Consider the following 20676-nt stretch of genomic DNA (forward strand, 5'->3'; position numbering starts at 1 on the left):
GAGTGCAGTGGCACAATCTCAGCTCACTGCAACCTCCGCCTCCTGGGTTCAAACAATTCTCCTGTCTCAGCCTCCCAAGTAGCTGGGATTACAGGTGTGTGCCCCCACGCCTGGCTAATTTTTGTATTTTTAATAGAGACAGGGTTTTGCCGGTTGCCCGGGCTCATCTCGAACTCCTCACCTCAAATGATCCGCCTGCCTGGCCCTCCCAAAGTGCTGGGATTACAGGCATGAGCCACTGTGCCCGGCTGGGTTTAATGCCTTTATAAGAGGCAGAAGAGACACCAAAGTTTCCTCTCTCTAACACATGAGGACATAGCAAGAAGGCAAGTGGGGAAGAGGGCCCTCACCAGAAACCAAATAGGCCAGCACCTTGATCTTGGACTTTCCAGCCTCCAGAACTGTGAGAAATAAACATCTGTTGTTTAGGCTGTGGTACCCAGGCTGTGGCATTTTGTTATAGCAACCCGAGCAGACTAAGACAGAGGAGATAGGCATGGCCAATCCTGGAGGACAGACTGCCAGGTGATCCAGAGTCTGCCAAAGCGGTGAGGTGACTGCCCTGGAGCCAGCTGGGGAAGGGGTGCACAGGTAAAGGATGCCTGCCACACGTATTCCCCTCCCCAAGATCACCCTGGCTGCAGTAAGCCAGAGGTGGCACTCTGGCCTGAAGACAGAGGTACAAGCCAAGGCATATATCCACTCAGGCAGCTCAAGCATAAGTATTTGCAGAGCCCAGACCCTTGAACTCGTGCTGTGTCCAAGTGAGTGAGAGTTACCCCCAATCAGCATGTCAATACCATTTCTGATAGCTTAATTTCATATAATCTGGTGAAAGAAATTCTACGCCAGTCAGCAGGAGTGAGCTGCTTCCAAGGCTGCTCTCAGAACCAGATCTGGCTATGATGACTCCGTAAACATGAGTTCTGGAGCTTCTCAGGGCATCTGGTCGACCCTACATATGTGTGAGAGATGGATAGGGGTAAGAGAGAGGGTTGGAGAGCACCCTGAAGAGGAGAAATGGCAAATGGCACCCACAGGGAACAGACTTGGTCTGGAGCTTGGCTGCCTTGCCCAGATGGCACCACTCACCCTGGCCAGTCCCAACCACTGGAGAGAGACTTGGAAAATTTCAAGGTAGAAAACTGTGGTCAACAAGAGTCATGTGGCATCTGGTCTAGACACAGACCCTTCCTAAATGGCATTGCTAGTCCCAGAGGGCACTTAAAAACTTTTGAGGAATACAGTCCAAAGTGCAGGACCCTTTTAAGGCACAGGGTCTGGCACAAGGGGCCCCACTTGCTTGACTCTAATGGTGTTACTACTATCAACCACTGGATACCATCCACTAAGACTTAAGAGTAGGAGCAAGAAGGTGGGTTCAGCACTGAGCCAATGAAGCTTCTGTCCATCCCCTCATCCATCCATCCATCCATCCGTCCATCCAACACATGTTCATTGAGCACTTACACCATGCCAGTATTGTGTTAGGTTTCTACCCTAACACAATGGGTCTGACCAACTGTTTCTACCCAAGCTGGTACTGCACAATTAAAAAAGGAGGAAAAATAAAACCAGAAAAAAAAAATGGCCGCAGATGTATCTCACATACAGCTGTTCAGTTACAAACTTTTCTCAATTATGGTTCTTGAAAAGTATTCCAGTTACTGTGACTACATACAATTTACCCCAAAACTTAGTTGTTTGGGGTAAATGACAATATTTATTTTACTCATGAATCTGCTATATGGACTGCTCAATATTTTTCATGGATCCACATCTCTTATGGGTGCTCTCAATAGGGTTAGTTAGTCCCTGCTCAGCTTGGTGTTAGGTGGGGGTGGAGGCTTGAAGCCTGGGGACCGGAATCATCTGAAGGCTTCCTCAATCTGGCTATTGATGCTGACTGTCACCAGAAACTTAGCTAGGGCTGGTAGCTGGAACACCTCTTCATGTTTTCTTTATGTGGCGTGGGCTTCCTCCCAACATGGTGGCTGGGGTCCAAGAGTGAGTATTGTGATAGGTAGCAAGCCAGGTAGAAGTTGTGTCTTCTTTATGACCTAGCCCCAGAAATCACATAGCATCACTTTTGCCCTATTGGGTTGGAATGGTCACAGACTCAGCCAGACTCAAGGAGAAGGAACATTGATTCCACTTCTTAGCGGGAGGAGTGTCAGTTACATCATAAGGAGAACCACGGGGTGGGACATATAGATTGGTATGGCATCTCCCAGGGTGATGCTTTCAGGGTAAATAAAACAAAACAGATTGGTGAAGTCATCTTTGGAAAAAAGTGTGTCACAAAAGCTTATACCACTGCTCCTCTTTTTTCCAATTCTGTGCCTTTCCAAACGTACTACACAAAATGATATTTTGACATTACAGTTTCAGACGAAGACATTCCCCAATTTAGTCGATGTTTCTAGTCAGAGATCATGCCGAGGAACAAATTTGAATTGTGTACTGTGTTTGGAGGATCCAAAATGTTTTACTATGTCTAGCATCTGATGTGTCTCTTAGGTTTCTTATACATGTGTGCTTTTCTTAAATGTTTCAAAGTGTTCTAATGTTTAGTCTTTAATTTTCCCTCGAGGTATATGTGTGTGTGTGTGTTTTATTTTTATGGTTGTTTAAGTGAAGCCCTCAAAAGTTTTAAAAAATTAGCAAAGAGTGCAGGAAAAACGTATCTTTTATGCCAGGCACAGTGATATGTGCCTTTAGTTCCAGTTACTTGGAAGGTTGAGGTAGGTAGATCGTTTGGGCCTGGGAGTTTGAAGCCAGCCTACGCAACATAGCGAGGCCCTGTCTCTTAAAAAAAACAAACCATCATTTAGAGAATGACTCATTTGCATCTCTCCTCCATCAACTTGCACCTAATATTAAATCTTGTCTTTCTGTCCAGAGCAGTAAGTCTTAATGCATTACATTTTATGTAAAAACCATATTTGAAGCAAATTTATTGTTCATATAATTTTCTGTTGCATCAATATATTTTTTCTGTTAAAAATATTTAGGTGCCTTAGGTTGGAATTGAATACAATTTTGCCCATTTTAATTAATGGGAAAAATTTAATAGCTTTCCACTTAGAAGCAGAATTTCAGGAATGAATTGAAACCACTAGGAGGGTGATAGCTATAGTTTCATCATCTCCCCAAGGGCTTCTGGACAGCTTTCCCATCCTCTGTGCCTGTCACTTTTCCAATTCCCATCACCTGTTGTTCTTCCAATTAGTCACCCCTCCCTTATCTGTTACAGGTGTTCAGTATTGTGTTAGAATGCATCTGGTTGCAAGTAACAGAAAACTCAACAAACTCTGGTATACATAAGATCCCTCACCCCCATAAGACAGGAGGGTAGTACAGGGTTTGTGTAACTGCTTGAGTATGACCTAAACAAACAGGCTCCTGTCTTTCTGCTCCACCTTCCTTAGCACAGTCCTCCTCAAGGCCTCTAGGCTGCTGTGCCCCCAGGTGTTACCCAGTTCCAAGCATGAAGCAGGGGAAAAGTGAAGGACACAAACTTCTCCAAGGGAAGAAAGAAGGGAAGGTCTCCTTTGATACTTCTGCCTACATCTTATTGGTCAGGACTTTGTCTCACTGCCACCCTTAGCAGCAAGGGAGGTTGACAGCTGTGTGCTTTGCTTTTCAGCCCCTGTAGTATTGAAAGGCAAGGGAGTGGTTGAAATAGCCTACTACATAATTTGTCACACTGTGTTTAATTGAAATGTATTGCTTGGATCCCCAATGTCCTGGACATAGCCTCGTTCCTGCCCTAGCACATTCTTACCCTCCTTTTCCCTCTTCCTTCCTGTAGCTATTTTCCTGGGGGGTGAGGTGTGGTCCTGAGGAAACACTCTTCAGTTTTACCCTTTCTGTGAGGATACTAGTTCCCTTACCACTCATTCCTCCACAGTCTCTTCCAACTGAGGTGAGGAGTCAGAATCTTCTTTGCTCCTTTCTGCTTTTCAGACAACCGTGCCTTCACCTCTACTCAACACCCTGACCCCTCCCTCTCTGAATACCCAAGGTCAGCCTCAAGGCCAGGTCCTCCGTGAAGAATTCCACTATCCCTCCCTCCTCTTCTCTCTGAGTCCAAGTTTCCTCCTTTACACTCTCAAAGCACTTAAGCTGTACCTCTCCAATGGCATTAGTTTCTTCGTTGAAGTGAAAGCAAATTATTGAAAGTGGTACTGTTTACAAAATGTCTGGCGCATTGCAGGTGCTCGAAGTAGTATCTCTTCCTATTATTATTACTGTCTTATCTCTATGAGATTCAGTTCTTTAATGAGAGGCTCTAAATCTTATGTTCGATTCACCTTTGCAACCCACATCAAGCCTGGAATAGAGTACTGCTCATAATTAATGCTGTGCCCGTGTAATAAGAGTGCGGCGAGTAAAGAACATCATGTCAGAGGAAGGGTGCTGTAATGGTGGAATGGGAGAAATTCCTAGAACCTGGGTGGGAGCCAGAATCTTGCAGAGAAGCCCCTTACTCCGTCTGTACCGAAAGCAGGGGAGAGGATGTCGTAAGATTCCTAAGGACGCAGGTGGAGCGCCTCCTCTGTGCTGCGATGAGGTAGGCGCATTCGTCACTTCACTCCTCCCTCTCCACTTGATCCGGAAAGGAAGGACGGAATGCGTCCCGCGCGGCGAGCTGGGATAGCTGCGCAGGCGCAGCTTCCGGCTCTGTGTCTCGGGAAATATTTGACGCCACCGGTTCAGCCCCGCAGAAAGCGCTGATTAGGCACATCGCGCACGCGCAGTGGCCCACTTGGCAGGGGAGTTATTTGACGCCACCGCCCCTGGCAGTCGGAAGCTGCCTGAGCAGAGCCCAGCCGGCTGGCCCGACTGGCCTTCGTCGTCCCTTGGCGCCCTGGGAGAGTCGCTGACGGGTGGACTGACGGACCGTCTGAGGACGGCCGGCCAGGGCGGTGAAAGCGCCGGCCCTATGGCACTGGTCGCGTGAGGCGGAAGGCCGAGTACGGCCGGCGGCGGCGCCCGCCCCGGCGATGCGGGCCCCGCCCGTCGCCTCAGGTAACCGGGCAGTCGGCCCCGCCGCGGCCGGACCCTCACCTTTCCTTCCCCTCTCTTCCCCTCCCGGCGGTCCAGGGACGGCTGAGGCTTGTTTCTCGGCTCTCGGTGCTCCAGGGCCCCGGCCTTTGGAAGCGCATCTGCAAATGTTTGGGAGACCCACGGGGGCGGGGAAAGCTTGGCCCTGGAGTGGGCGGTTGCTGTCGAGTCTGTAAACCCGGTCTAATCCTTGGGAGCTTCCCCGGCCGGGCGAAGCTGTCCTGGCAACCTGGGGGAGGGGGCGGGTCTGGAGCGGAGCGAGACAACTCCCGCAAAGAATTTGGTCCAGCAGAAAGGTTAGGCGAGTTGCTGCCGCCCAGTGGGGACGATGCTGCCCGTTGCACAGTGACAGTGACACTCTGATGAGGAAGAGTTGATGATGAGAGTAAACAGCTAACCCCCATTAAGCGCTTCTTATCTGCCAGGCATCATGCCAGGCCATTACGTTCACCACGTCTAACTTCACAGCAACCCTATGAGGTAGGATTGTTGTCCCCATTTTACTGACGAGGCAGCTGAGTCCCTGGGTGGTTGGGTGACTTAATTACCCAAGGTCACATAGCTAGTAATTTGAACCGAAGCATCCAACTCCAGAGACCCAAGTGCTTAACAATTAGGGCAGTGGCTCTCCAACTTTGCTACACGGTAAAAATCACCTGGGGACTCTTGTAAAGGTTTCTGATGCCCATGTGGCATCCCAGACCAAAACAGTCAGAATATCTGGAGGTGAAAGCCAGACTTCAGTATGGTTTTTAAAGATGCCCAAGTGATTCCAGCGTGCAGCAAAGTTTGGGAACCGCATGTAATTTGATAATTCTGCATCTCAAAAAGCATCTCTGTTTCTCCAGCTTAAGTGTGCAGGAGAATTGTCTGGGGGCTTGTTAAACATGCAAATTCCACCCGCAGAGATCTTTAGGTTCACTGACCACTACACCTTGTGAAAGACTGTTAGGGGTGGGACGTAACTTTCTCTGCAGGGATTCTGAGTCATCTGGAACATTTAAAATGTATGCATCTTATGCAAACTACTCTTTGGAATTTTACTAAATATACAATACTTATAGGTGTAGCGTCTCTAACCTCTGGGTCGTTTTTACATATGCTATTCGTCTGCCTAGACTGTCCTCTGAACTTTCTGGCCACCCCACCCAAACGCACACACTTTTGCTCTCTCCTATATACATATACACACCCTTTTCTTTTTCTTTTTTTTTTAGACAGAGTCTTTCTGTGTTGCCCAGGCTGGAATGTAGTGGCATGATCTTGGCTCACTGCAGCCTCCGCCTCCTGAGCTCAAGCAGTCCTCCCACCTCAGCCTCCCAAGTAGCTGGAACTACCACGCCAGGCTAATTTTTGAATTTTTTTTGTAGAGATGGGGTTTCTCCATGTTGCCCAGGCTGGTCTCAAACTCCTGGACTGAAGCAGTCCACCCACTACGGCCTGCCATAGTGGTGGAATTACAGATGTGAGCCACCGTGCCAGGCCTACATACCGTGCAAGGCCTACATACCCTTTTCTTCCTGTCTCTGGCTACATTAGCTTTAAGCATTCCCTTCAAGATACCTCTGTCCCTGACGCCCCCCACCTTGAGTCCTTCCAATTTGCTCTTTAGGAACATCATAGTGAAACTTACCAGTTATTTTTCTGAGTTGTAGTTCTATCCCTACTTCTATATTATGAGAAGCTTTAGGGCAGGGATCATGTTTTCTTCATCTCTGTATTCCTTCCAGTGCTTTGACATACAGACTCACAAAGCTTTTACTCAGTGGAATGTTTGGGTCCTTTTATGTCATAGATAGATCATGTTGCAAACAGATTCTTCTCTATTTCCATTTTTGTAAAAGATGTTTGATAGTTCCTAGCTTATAGAGTTTTGTTCTTTTTGCTTAGGAATGAATATTCAGTAATTTGTCCAGCAGTTGAACACACACATTGAGTTCTTACCAATCGCAAGGCACTCTGTAACTAACCATGTGCAATCAACATTGCTTGATTTTTAATGTCTGATTCTATCACAATCAGATGCAATCAAGTCTGTAGGGAAAGTCTTTTTATTACTATTAGACCTTTGCATGTGTTCCCTACTTCATTGTCCAAAAAAGTGTTTAATTGTCATCCACTAAATGCCACTGCCTTGTTGGTATTTGGTAAATACAAGTAGATGGGATTGCCATTGGTATTGGTTGGTCCTGTTCACCAGGAGAGATGATGTAAGTACTTAATGAAGAGTAAAATAATGATGTCACAGGAATTGACAAATTTAGCACATATTTATTGCAGAATGCCTGAACTGCCATTGCCCCATTTGCTATATTTACAAGTTTTAAAGGAAGGCAGGCTGATAATTCAGATTGGATTTGTTCTTGGTTGGTCTTAAAACCAGGTAAGGGTTTGCAAAAGTTAGTGAATATGTGTGTGAAGGTCATTATGAAGAGGTTTTTGGACAATAAAGGTTTTTTTTTTTTTTTTTTTTTTTTTGAGACGGAGTCTCGCTCTGTCGCCCGGGCTGGAGTGCAGTGGCCGGATCTCAGCTCACTGCAAGCTCCGCCTCCCGGGTTTACCGCCATTCTCCTGCCTCAGCCTCCGAGTAGCTGGGACTACAGGCGCCCGCCACCTCGCCCGGCTAGTTTTTTGTATTTTTTTAGTAGAGACGGGGTTTCACAGTGTTAGCCAGGATGGTCTCGATCTCCTGACCTCGTGATCCGCCCGTCTCGGCCTCCCAAAGTGCTGGGATTACAGGCTTGAGCCACCGCGCCCGGCCGGTTTTTTTTTTTTAATAGCAGTTAAGCATGACAAAGTATGTAGACTGAATTAAAAACACATTTTGTAAAATATTCTTTTTTCTTTTTTTTTTTTTTTTGAGATGCAGTCTCGCTCTGTCCCCCAGGCTGGAGTGCAGTGGCACAATCTCGGCTCACTACAACCTCTGCCTCCTGGGTTCAAACGATTCTCCAGCCTCAGCCTCCTGAGTAGCTGGGACTATAGGGGCCCACCACCACACCCGGCTAACTTTTTTGTATTTTTAGTTGAGAGAGGTTTTTGCCATGTTGGCCAGGTTCGTGTCGAACTCCTAACCTTAAGTGATCCGCCTGCCTAGGCCTCCCAAAGTGCTGGGATTACAGGCATGAGCCACTGTCTCTGGCCCATAAACTATTCTTTATAAGGATTGTTATAGAGAAGTTTTCTTGGTTCTGTTTTGTATTATTTGCTCAGTTTTTAGGCTTAGCACTATTAGAAACTGATGGGACAATTTATGTTAAATTCAGATACTCAAGAAACTTGTCCTTGTGTCTCTGATCAGATATGGACACAGTATCCAATGCTTGCTTTAGCACATGGAAGAAACTCAATCTTTAAGGCTGAAGGTTTAAGTCTGTAGTTGTGCCCCAAAGTAAAGGTAAAAAATTCCACATGCTTAGAGAACAAAAGTGACTCTAATCATGATAGTTTGGGACCTAGAAATAGGTTCTGTTTCATACAAGGTACTCAGCAGTGTTAGCAGGTGTGTTTCCTAACATGTGCAAAGACTTTTTGGGCAGAATACTTGATTTTCTTTGGTGTGAGATGATTTAAGTTTTAAAATTAAGGCACATGGAGTTTCATTTTATTATAGATGGGGAAAGTAACTTGGCCACGGCTACATGGTTAGCTTCTAGCACCTCCAGGGCTAGAAAGCAGGCCTCCTTCCTCTGGACCGTGTTCCCTTTCACCCCAGACCCCTGCCTCATGAGAAAGGTTGTCTTGTGTGTTGTTGTGTTGTGTTTGCATGTCTGTGTGTGTGCATGGGATAGGGAAGGGGAGAGAGTGATCTACTGTGTTTGAGAAACTCAGATATCTAGAGGCCCCTTGACTTATGATGGGATTACTTCCCAATAAACCTATCAAAGTTGAGAAGATCGTAAGCCAAAAATGCATTTAATATACCTACTGAACAGAATAGCTTAGCCTCATCTACCTTAAACATGCTCAGAATATTTACATTAGCCTACAGTTGGGCAAAATTATCTAGCACAAAGCCTATTTTATAATAAAGTGTTGAACATTTCATGTAATTGATTGAATACTGTACTGAAAGTGAAAAACAGAATGGTTATGTGGATAATTCAAAGTACAGTTTTCACTGAATGCATATTGCTTTCACACCCTGGTCAGCTGAAAATCGTAAGTTGAGGATTGTCTGTATAGTGAGTACTTAGTGTGTGAAATGCACTTAGCTATATAAACTGGGAATACAAAGATAAATAAGACATGGCCCCTGTCCTCTAGGAGTCTAATCAAAGTTATAATAAAAATAATAGTGTAGTATCTGAAGCAGCTCTGTCAAATAGAATTTTCTGCAATCATGGAACTAAATCTTATCTGCTCTAATATGGTAGCCACTGGCCACATCGTAAGCACTTAAAAACTAAGGAAGTGGTGTTTGATTCAAATAGTTTAAACTTAAAACTATTTAAATTAAACGTTTTTAAAATTTAAATAGTTACATGAGATAGCTGCTGTATTGGACAGAGAAGATCTGAGGCATAAACGATGAGAACTGTGGTGGTGCTGGTAGGGGGCAGACAGGGTATTCAAATATTCTTTGGGTAGATTACCAAAAACTACCATTTTCCATGTTTTAGGAGAGATGCAGGCAGAACCTGTCTTTCTTTCCTGTAATTCAGGTGTTTAATAGGATCTCTAATAGCATCTGGTACATAGGCGAATACATTCCTTTTTTGCCAGCTTTATTGATGTTTGCCTTATGGGGTCAATCGGACTACAACAGAAATATGAAGTATAGTCCCTTTGCCTTTATTAGTCATGAGGTTAATATGGATGAATTTGGTGCACCTTAAAATCCAGCACAGTTTATTTATTTGCTCAGTGTTTTAGCACCCTGTATCCTCTTTTTCTCAAGAGAAATAGGCATATCTTATAATGTGTATCTTCCATTGGTACATTTCAAAGTATGTCAACTTAGGTTGCTTTATTTGATCCTTCTCCCAGGTCACTCTAGATAGGCACTGCAGGTATTCTCCCTGTTTTACAGATGAGGAAACTATGACAAAGAAATGCCAGGTGGCCAGGTGTGGTGGCTGACCTGTAATCCCAACACTTTGGGAGGCCGAGGTGGGAGGATTGCTTGAGCTCAGGAGTTTGAGACCAGCCTGGGCAGCATAATGAGACTTTGTCTCTATAAAAATTTTTTTTTTTTTTTTTTTTTTTTGAGACAGAGTCTTGCTCTGTCGCCTGGGCTGGAGTGCAGTGGCCGGATTTCAGCTCACTGCAAGCTCCGCCTCCCGGGTTTATGACATTCTCCTGCCTCAGCCTCCGGAGTAGCTGGGACTACAGGCGCCCGCCACCTCGCCCGGCTAGTTTTTTGTATTTTTAGTAGAGACGAGGTTTCACCGTGTTAGCCAGGATGGTCTCGATCTCCTGACCTCGTGATCCGCCCATCTCGGCCTCCCAAAGTGCTGGGATTACAGGCTTGAGCCACCGCGCCCGGCCTCTATAAAAATTTTTTAAAAAATTAGTGGAGCGTGGTGACACAATCCTGTGGTCTCAGTTACTTGGGAGGCTGAGTGGGAGGATTACTTAAGCCTGGGAAGCAGAGGCTGCTATGCGCTGAGATCGTGCCACTGCACTCCAGCCTGGGCAACAGAGTGAGACCTTGTCTCAAAAAGAGAAATGCCAGTTGACTTGTCCACGGTCATATGGTATGGTATGGAGTCAGAACAAAGGGAAGCAGCACTGGACTTTGAGGCAAGAGGTGGAGTTTCTTGTCCCAGATCTGCTGTTGCTTGATGTGATCCTGAGCAAGTCATAGCTTTGCTTTGTTTCCTTACCTAGTGGTTAGTGACATCTGTCTTACCTAACCTTCTAGGATTGTTATTGGAATAAAATTAAGTAACATGTGAAAGCTCTTTGAAAATGATCAATTATGCAAAGGTACATTGTGCTCAAGCAGGATCTAAAGTAGTTTTTCTTTTTTTTTGAGATGGAGTCTCCCTAAGTCACCCAGGCTAGAGTGCAATGGCGTGATCTCAGCTCACTGCAACCTTCGCCTCCCGGGTTCAAGCAATTCTCCCGCCTTAGCCTCCTGAGTAGCTGGGATTACAGGCAGCCGCCACTGCACCCAGCTAATTTTTGTATTATTATTATTATTATTATTTTATTTTTTGAGACAGAGTTTCACTCTTGTTGCCCACGCTGAAGTGCAATGATGCCACCTCGGCTCACCGCAACCTCTGCCTCCCGGATTCAAGTGATTCTCCTCCCTCAGGCTCCTGAGTAGCTGGGATTACGGACGCATGCCACCATGCCCGGCTAATTTTGTATTTTTAGTACAGACGGGGTTTCCCCATGACCTTTCTCAAGGTCAGGCTGGTCTTGAACTCCTGACCTCAGGTGATCCGCCCGCCTCGGCCTCCAAAAGTCCTGGATTACAGGCATGAGCCACCGCACCCGGCCAATTTTTGTATTTTTAGTAGAGATGAGGCTTCGCGTGTTGGCCAGGTTGGTCTCAAACTCCTGACCTCAAGTGATCCACCTGCCTCGGCCTCCCAAAGTGCTGGGGTTACAGGCGTGAGCCACCACGCCCAGCCTCGAGTAGTTTGTTTTGTTGTATTATGCTGCTGTCATAACTCATCAGTTACCATATTGAATACTACTGTACCATGGTGTCATCTTTGATTTCTCTTGTCTTCCCCACTATGAAACTTTCTTTTGGGCAGCCATTGTGTCTTGTTTATAGTTGCATCCCTAAATCCTAGGACAAATTTGACATGTAGCTGGTGTTTAATGTTTGTTTAATGAAATAACTGATGTCTGGATGTACTTTACAAAGTTTTAAAGAATTGTTCTTTGTAATGAGACTTGAAGCTCCTTGAGAACAGGGATCATGTTTATTTTCTGTGCTGGTTGCATAGAAGGCATGTAATAAATATTGGTTGAATCAATTGATGTAATTAATGTCAGGCTGTGGTCTTAGAGTGTCCACCATTGTATTGATTATTTTGGTTATTTGTCATTTAGACCAAACTTGCATGTTATTTTGCGGTGGTGCTTACAAGCCATAAGTTGTTACCCAGCATACAGAACCTCCAGAGAGAATACCTAGAATATGAGTACATATAGAGTTGGGAAGGAAATTAAGGGATCTGCAGGCGAGCACTGTTGACTTCTTCCCCTTCTTCTCATCATGTTTACTTCTGGAGCATTGAAGGTAGAGATTTCTCTGCTAGCAGCTCAGGTTGATAGCAGACAGCCAACTGGGGAGGAGACTCAGGATCCCTAATATAGCAGTTAAAGTCCTTAATCATCTAACTTCAGTTATATTATCATATCTCACTACAGTGCCTGACACTTCCCCGTTATCCCCCTGACCGCCCTCAACCTTCGCCTATATGGTAGCCACATTGGAGTTTGCCCTTCTACTATCCCTTCAATGTATCTTGGACACTTCCATCAGATTGCTTTAATGGGAATTTAGTTTCTGATGTGTCATGCTTGTGATAAGGTTAAACTTTCTTCTTCTTCTTTTTTTTTTTTTTTTTGAAACAGGGTCTTGCTCTGTTGCTCAGGCTGGAGTGCAGTGGTACGATCTCAGCTCACTGCAACCTCTACCTCCTGGGTTCAGACAGTTCTCATGCCTCAGGCTCCTGAGTAGCTGGGATTACAGGCGTGTGCCACCATGCCCGGCTAAGATAAGGTTAACCTTTTGCTCATTTTCTGCTTCCAGTTTTACTGAATTAATTACGAATATTCAATCCTAGCATTCAGAGTCCTTCAAAATTGGTCACTGCTTACCTTTGAAACCTTACCACCTTCTACATATAGCTGTCTTTCCTTTCACTCTGGGTTTTCAGTTTCTGGTACCTTTTTTTTTTTTTTTTTTTTTGCTACCTGAAGCAAGTGTCCTTTCTTTTATGTATTTTCTTTTCTTTTGTTTTGTTTTCTTTTTTTTTTTTTGAGATGGAGTCTGGCTTTGTCACCCAGGCTGTAGTGCAGTGGTGCAGTCTCGGCTCAGTGTAACCCCTGCCTCTTGGATCCAAGTGATTCTCCTGCCTCAGCCTCCTGAGTAGCTGGGATTACAGGCGCACACCACCACACCCTGCTAGTTTTTGTATTTTTAGTAGAGATAGGGTTTCACCATGTTGATCAGCTTGGTCTTGATCTCCTGACCTGCCTCGGCCTCCCAAAGTGTTGGGATTACAGGCGTGAGCCAATGTGCCTGGCTCTTTTATGTATTTTATTTTCTCTTTTATCTGCCCCCTCTCCTTTTTTTTTTTTTTTTTTTTTTTTTTTGAGACGGAGTCTTGCTCTATCGCCCAGGCTGGAGTGCAGTGGCGCAATCTCGGCTCACTGCAAGCTCTGCTTCCTAGGTTCACACCATTCTCCTGCCTCAGCCTCCCTAATAGATGGGACTACAGGCGCGTGCCACCACACCCGGCTAATTTTTTGTTGTTGTTTTTAGTAGAGACAGGGTTTCACTGTGTTAGCCATGATGGTCTCAATCTCCTGACCTTGTGATCCACCCTCCTTGGCTTCCCGAAGTGCTGGGATTACAGGAGTGAGCCACTGAGCCCAGCATTATCTACCCCTTTTTACCCTCAGTCTTATCACCTCAATTTTCTTACCTCTGTCAAAATTATACCCTTCCTTTAATGCACAGTTCATATGCTCTGTATCTGTAGTCTTCTCTGATCTTACCCTATTGTTTTCCAGCTCAGCCTATCTTTCAATCAAAAGTAGTCTTTTTCCTTTGAACTTCCATGGTATCTTGCCTATAGTTTTTAAAAATATCACGTTCAACATTTTAATGTTCTAACTTATGTTGTAGTTATTTATGGTATGTATTAGTCTGTTTTCACACTGCTGGTAAAGACATACCCGAGACTGAACAGTTTACAAAGGAAAGAGGTTTAATGGAGAAATCCTAGTTCCATGTGGCTGGGGAAGCCTCACAATCATGGCGGAAGGCAAGGAAGAGCGAGTTACATCTTATGTGGATGACAGCAGGCAAAGAGAGAACTTGTGCAGGCAAACTCTGGTTTTTAAAAAGCCATCAGATCTCGTGAGATTCATTCACTGTCATGAGAACAGCACAGTAAAGACCTGCCCCCATAATTCAGTCACCTCCCACGGGGTTGCTCCCATGACAGATGGAAATTGTGGGAGTTACAATTCAAGATGAGATTTGAGTGGGGACACAGCTAAACCATATCAATGTATAAATGTTAATCTCCTTACTTACACCATAAACTCATTGAAAACAGGAACCAAGTCCTATTAATCTTTCTTCTTCATGGTTTTAACACTGCATTGGACAAAATAGATGGTTAATAGCTGTTTATTGAATAAGTCTACTTGGTGGTCCCTGCCAGTGTCTCTGAATGTTCACATGTATAGTCAGGATGCTGACGTATACTTACCAATTCTATGACATGAAGATGTAATAAAAACATATTACATTAAGTTGTACCAACATTTCTACCACTAAGTTAAAACTACAGTTGACTTTTGAACATCATAGGGGTTAGGAGCACTGATTCTGTGCAGTCAAAAATTTTCATGTAACTTTTGACTCTCCCAAAACTACTAATCGTCTTCTGTTGACCGGGAGTCTGGCCAATAACATAAACCGTCAAATAATACATATTTTATATATATATGCCATATTCTTAAAGTAAGAGAAAATAAAATGTTATTAAGAATTATAAGGAAGAGAAAATATATTTACTATTCATTACGTGGTAGTGGATCATAAAGGTCTTCATCTTCATCATCTGCATGTTGAATAGGCTGAGGAAGAAGCAGAGGAATTAGTTTTGCTGTCTTAGGGATGACAGAAATGGAAGAAAATCCATATGTAAGTGGACCTGAGCAGTTGAAACCCATGTTGTTCAAGGGTCAACTGTACTTGCATTTCTACCATCCTTCTAATCTTTAGTTACAGCTGTATGTTTACTTTTATTATTATTTTTTGAGATGGAATCTTGCTCTGTCACCTAGGCTGGAGTACAATGGCACCATTTTGGCTCACTGCAACCTCAGCCTCCCAGGTTCAAGACATTCTACTGCCTCAGCCTCCCAAGTAGCTGGGATTACAGGCACGCACCACCACGCCTAGCTAATTTTTGTATTTTTAGTAGAGACAGGGTTTCACCATGTTGGTCAGGCCGGTCTCGAACTCCTGACCTCAGGTGATCCATCCACCTTGGCCTCCCAAAGTCATGGGATTATAGGCGTGAGCCACCACATCTGGCCTTTGTGTTTATCTAGTTGTAATTACTATATATATGTTTTTCTTAATCTATTTAATATTTATTGATTGTTTACATGGACAAGGGCATGTTTCAAACAGATTACATATGTGATTCTTTAATCACCACCACAGCAAAATGTGTAGGCTCCTAATCTATTTGCCTTTTTTTTTTTTTTTTTTTTTTTTTGAGACAGAGTCTCGCTCTATAGCCCAGGCTGGAGTGAAGTGGCACAGTCATGACTCACTGCAGCCCCAACACCAGTACCCAAGTGATCCTTCTACCTCAGCCTTCAAGATAGCTGGGACAACAGATGTGTACACAACAGATGTGTACCACCATGCCTGGCTAACTTTTTTGTGTTTTTTGTGGAGATGGGTTTTCTCCATGTTGTCTAGGCTGGTCTCAAACTCTTAGACTCAAGCAGTCTGCCCACCTCTGCTTCCCATGGTCCTGGAATTATAGATGTGAGCCACCATACCTAATTCTACTATTATCCCCATTTTACAGACTAGGATGTTCCAACACAGAAGTAGAATAACTTTTGCAACATTACCCAGCTTGCAGGTAGAGCTGGGATTTGAATCTATGAAGCTTAGTTCCAGAGCACTTGCTCTTAACCACTCTCATGTATGTTTTTATGCTTCTATGTAATCTCAGTGTTTAATGGCTACATAATAGTATATAGAATTAATATGCCCTAATTATGAAATTTTCCCATTATTGATGGAAGTTAAATTACACCCTCTTCCCCATCTTTTTTTTTTTTTTTTTTTTTTTTTTTTGAGGCGAAGTCTCGCTCTGTCGCCCGGACTGGAGTGCAGTGGCCGGATCTCAGCTCACTGCAAGCTCCGCCTCCCGGGTTTGCGCCATTCTCCCGCCTCAGCCTCCCGAGTAGCTGGGACTACAGGCGCCCGCCACCTCGCCCGGCTAGTTTTTTTTTTGTATTTTTAGTAGAGACGGGGTTTCACTGTGTTAGTCAGGATGGTCTCGATCTCCTGACCTCGTGATCCGCCCGTCTCGGCCTCCCAAAGTGCTGGGATTACAGGCTTGAGCCACCGCGCCCGGCCCCCCATCTTATATATAATACTACAGTGAGCATCTTGTACGTTTTTTAAAATTGAGCTGTTTTGTAAGGATAAACTTAAGTCAGATTACCGGGTCAAGGCATTCTGTGTCTTCTGCTTTGTACTGGCAAAACATTCATGCTATCCTTGGGTGAATGTTTAGGAGAATGACACATCAGCCTGAGCTGCCTTACAAGCGTGCCAGCTTATTAACAGGATGGAGCTACAAACAGCCCCATGGCAAGTGGACAAAGACATGGCAAGTGTGATTAAGACTCATGAGGGTTCTGCCATGGTGTTATCCTGAGAGGTTGATGCAGATATGAACATTCTTGCCTAGGAGGGCCTAGGTGGTGCGGCAGTTCTGGCTCCTGAAAGTAATGTTCTCCAAGATCTCTGAGGTTTGTTGCTTTGGATAGCTTGAGCCGCAACAGCAGGAGGAGGTTCTTATTTGTGTGCATTTAAGGTAGGCTGGGTGGGCACAGTGGCTCATGCCTGTAATCCCAACACTTTAGGAGGCCGAGGCGGGTGGATCACAAGGTCAGGAATTTGAGACCAGCCTGGCCAACATGGTGAAACCCCGTCTCTACTAAAAATATTGAAATTAGCCACATGTGGTGGTAGGTGCCTGTAGTCCCAGCTACTTGGGAGTCTGAGGCAGAATTGCTTGAATCCAGGAGGCGGAGGTTGCAGTGTGCCAAGATGGCGCTACTGCACTCCAGCGTGGGTTACAGAGCGAGACTCCATCTTAAAAAAAAAAAAAAAAAGAAAAGGTAAAAAAAAAGAGTAGGCTGGCCACTGACAATACTGGGCCTAATGGAACTCCCTCGACCAAATCTATCACTGCACTTTGCCTTCATCCTTTTTTTCTCTAACAGCAACCACCATGAAATAAAGTGAAGTTGTAGGACCTCCATAGTTGGGTTATAAGCCCAGCCCCTGCAGCAAAAGTGGGTTGGGGTGACTTCTGGGGTACCAACAGCTTATACACAGAGTATACACTTCACTATGCTCTTTCCACAAGGATTTTGCTAATTCAGTTACCAAAACTAGTGTACACCTTTATCTGTGATCAGAGGCATAAATTGGACCATAGATAAGTTCTTTTTTAGCCCACTTTTTAAAAAAATTTATCTTTTATCTTGAGTTTAGTTGATAACATTTAAAGAGTAGGAGACTTTGGCCGGGCGTGGTGGCTCACGCCTGGCGGGCGGATCACGAGGTCAGGAGATCGAGACCATTCTGGCTAACATGGTGAAACCTCATCTCTACCGAAAATACAAAAAATTAGCCGGGTGTGGTGGTGGGCGCCTGTAGTCCCAGCTACTCAGGAGGCTGAGGCAGGAGAATGGTGTGAACCCGGGAGGCAGAGCTTGCAGTGAGCCAAGATCACGCCACTGCACTCCAGCCTGGGCGACAGAGCGAGACTCCGTCTCAAAAAATAAAAAAAAAGAGTAGGAGACTTTGTAGAAATGTCCAGATTTTCTGTGTCTCTTTAAAAATTGGATTATCTGGCAAGTCTGGCTCTGCATTCCTTCCAGGTGACAGCTAGAACTGAGTAATAGCTGTAAACAGAGCTTGTATATTCTCCTTTGCCGTAGCACTCACTCTACCCACTTCACTGCTTAATATGTTACTTTCCTACATTGGTCGTTTTCAATCTTTTCAGATTTGATGTGGTAATTAACTACCTTTGTATCCTGAAATTAACAGATAATATATAACCTACTAGCCAAGCATGGTGGCTCACACCTGTAATCTCAGGATTTTGAGAGGCCAAGATAGCCAGATTGCTTGAGTCCAGGAGTTTGAGACTAGACTGGGCAACATGGTGAAACTCCCCAAAATACGAAAAATTAGCTGGGCATGAGGAGGGAGGATCACTTGAGCCTGGAATGTTGAGGCTGCAGTGAGCCATGATTGTGCCAGTGGATTCCAGCCTGGGTGACAGGGTGGAACCCTGCCTCAAAAAAAAAAAAAAATTATATATATATATAAAGCTTACCAGCACATAGATTTTTATAAAAAATCAATGAAACTTTCTAACTCTAATAAAGGAAAAACATAAATTACTGTCATAATTAGGATTTCAATAAAAATATATACAACTATGCCTAGAGGGTACAATGAAGTAGGCAGGTGCTTGTGTCTACTTATAAGTTGAGAACTAAGACAGTAATATGACACTTTTTCTTTATGTTTGACATCTTGAAATAAGGGCTAAATAAGTATATATGTAGTCCCTGCTATTGTGTTTCTGACACAAATGTGGATATTAGCAGTTCAAATACTACAAGTGGCTTGGCCATTGGTGATATGATTTTTCTTTTCTTTTCCATTTTTTTTTTTTTTTTTTTTGAGAGTGAGTTTCGCTCTTGTTGCCCAGGCTGGAGTGCAATGGCGTGATCTCGGCTCACAGCAACCTCCGCCTCCCGCGTTCAAGCGATCCTCCTGCCTCAGCCTCCTGAGTAGCTGGGATTACAGGCGTGCACCACCACGCCTGGCTAATTTTGTGTTTTTAGTAGAGACGAGGTTTTTCCATGTTGGTCAAGCTAGTCTTGAACTCCCAACCTCAGGTGATCTGCCCGCCTTGGCCTCCCAAAGTGCCGGGATTATAGGCGTGAGCCACTGCACCTGGCCTGGTGATGTGATTTTTCTAGGTTGTGAACAGTTCTTGGTTCTAAAGATAATGAAGCTTAGTCTTCCTTAATTTACGTGATTAATTGTGTTATTGGAAAATTCAGTCTATTAAAATAGCATAATATATTTTGTATTTATATGTAAATGAAGTTAATTTTTAGTCTTAGACAGTGATTTTCTAGCAGATGTTCAAAAGTCATGTGAGATGTAGCATAATTGTTCATTGTGCAGGACTGTCTCATGCAGTACAGGATGTCTAGATTTCCTGACTCTGCCTGTAATACCAGGAGCCTGCCCCAATCATTGTGCTAACCAAAAGTACACTTAATATTTCCACAGTGCCTCTAGGTAACAGGTTTTTCTATTAAAAATCATTGCCCTAAGCTCTCAATTGGGCCCTTACCTCTTCATCAGAGTTGAGTTTTTTGTTTTTTCTTTTTTTGAGACGGAGTCTCTCTCTCGTCATGAAGGCTGGAGTGCAGCGCGCGACCTCAGCTTACTGCAACCTCTGCCTCCCAGGTTTAAGCCTCTCCTGCCTCAGCGTCCTGAGTAGCTGGGAATTACAGGCACCCACCACCATGCCTGGCTAATTTTTGTACTTTTAGTAGAGATGGGTTTTGCCATGTTGGCCAGGCTGGTCTTGAACTCCTGACCCCAGGTGATCTGCCCGCCTCGGTCTCCCAAAGTGCTGGGATTACAGGCGTGAGCCAGAGTTGAGTGTTATCACTTGTTTTGTTAGTTTAATAGGTACAAAATGATACTTTAGTTGCCTTTGTGTTTCTTCCATGTTTGTTTCTAATGTTTATGTTCTCGTTTTACTTAATATATCTGTAATTATAATGCATTTTTTTGTCTTAATGTTTTTTGTCTGTCTGCATTTTGTGAAAGTTTAGCATCTTTTTTTCTGTTACATATATTTTGATGTTTTAGTTCAGCTTTTTCATTGTATCCTTTCTATATCTTTGTTTTTTTTTTTTTTTTGAGATGGAGTTTTGCTTTTGTGGCCCAGGCTGGAGTGCTATGGCACCATCTCTGCTCACTGCAACCTACACCTCCCGGTTTCGTGTGATTCTCCTGCCTCAGCCTCCCAAGTAGCTGGGGTTACAGGTGTGTGACACCATGCCCAGCTAATTTTTGTATTTTTAGTAGAGATGGGGTTTCACCATGATGTTGTCCAGGCTGGTCTCAAACTCCTGACCTTAGGTGATCCACCCATCTGAGCCTCCCAGACTGCTGGGATTACAGGTGTGAGCCACTACGCCTGGCCTATATCTTTCTATTTTACATGTTTCTTGAAAGCATTTTTTGTTTTCATTTAATCATTTAAACATTAATACATGTAGAGAATGAAAATTTCTTAAAAACATTTATCAGAAGGATTTAAGAGCTATTAAACCTATTTCAATTGGTCTTTCATAATGTATACTCATCTCTTCAGAATTGGGAGGGTAGTGGCCATTTCTTAAAAATGCAGATTCTCAGGCCCCAGCTCAGACCTGCAGAATTGAGCTTTCTCTGAATGGGACCTAGGAGTCTGCATTTTCAGCTAGACCCTTTCCTCCCCCGATGATTCTTAAGTGTACAGTAGAGTTTGAGAGCTAGTTTGTCCTTTTTTTTTTTTCTTCTTAAAACCTGTTTTCTTCCAATAATGT

General features: G+C 44.2%; 1 protein-coding gene across 3 annotated transcripts in view; it reads left to right on the forward strand.

The window, feature by feature from the left end:
• Nucleotides 1–4770: 4770 nt before the first annotated feature.
• Nucleotides 4771–20676, forward strand: part of RALGAPB (Ral GTPase activating protein non-catalytic beta subunit) — a 110522-nt gene continuing 94616 nt past the window's right edge. For 2 of the 3 annotated variants that reach the window (XM_010355346.2, XM_010355348.2), the window contains exon 1: nt 4771–5034. The gene's annotated coding sequence lies outside the window, so the exon portion shown is untranslated. The remainder of the gene's footprint in view (nt 5035–20676) is intronic. The other variant, XM_010355347.2, reaches the window with a different exon arrangement.

Source organism: Rhinopithecus roxellana, chromosome 13 (assembly GCF_007565055.1).
Source record: "Rhinopithecus roxellana isolate Shanxi Qingling chromosome 13, ASM756505v1, whole genome shotgun sequence".
NCBI lineage: Eukaryota > Metazoa > Chordata > Mammalia > Primates > Cercopithecidae > Rhinopithecus > Rhinopithecus roxellana.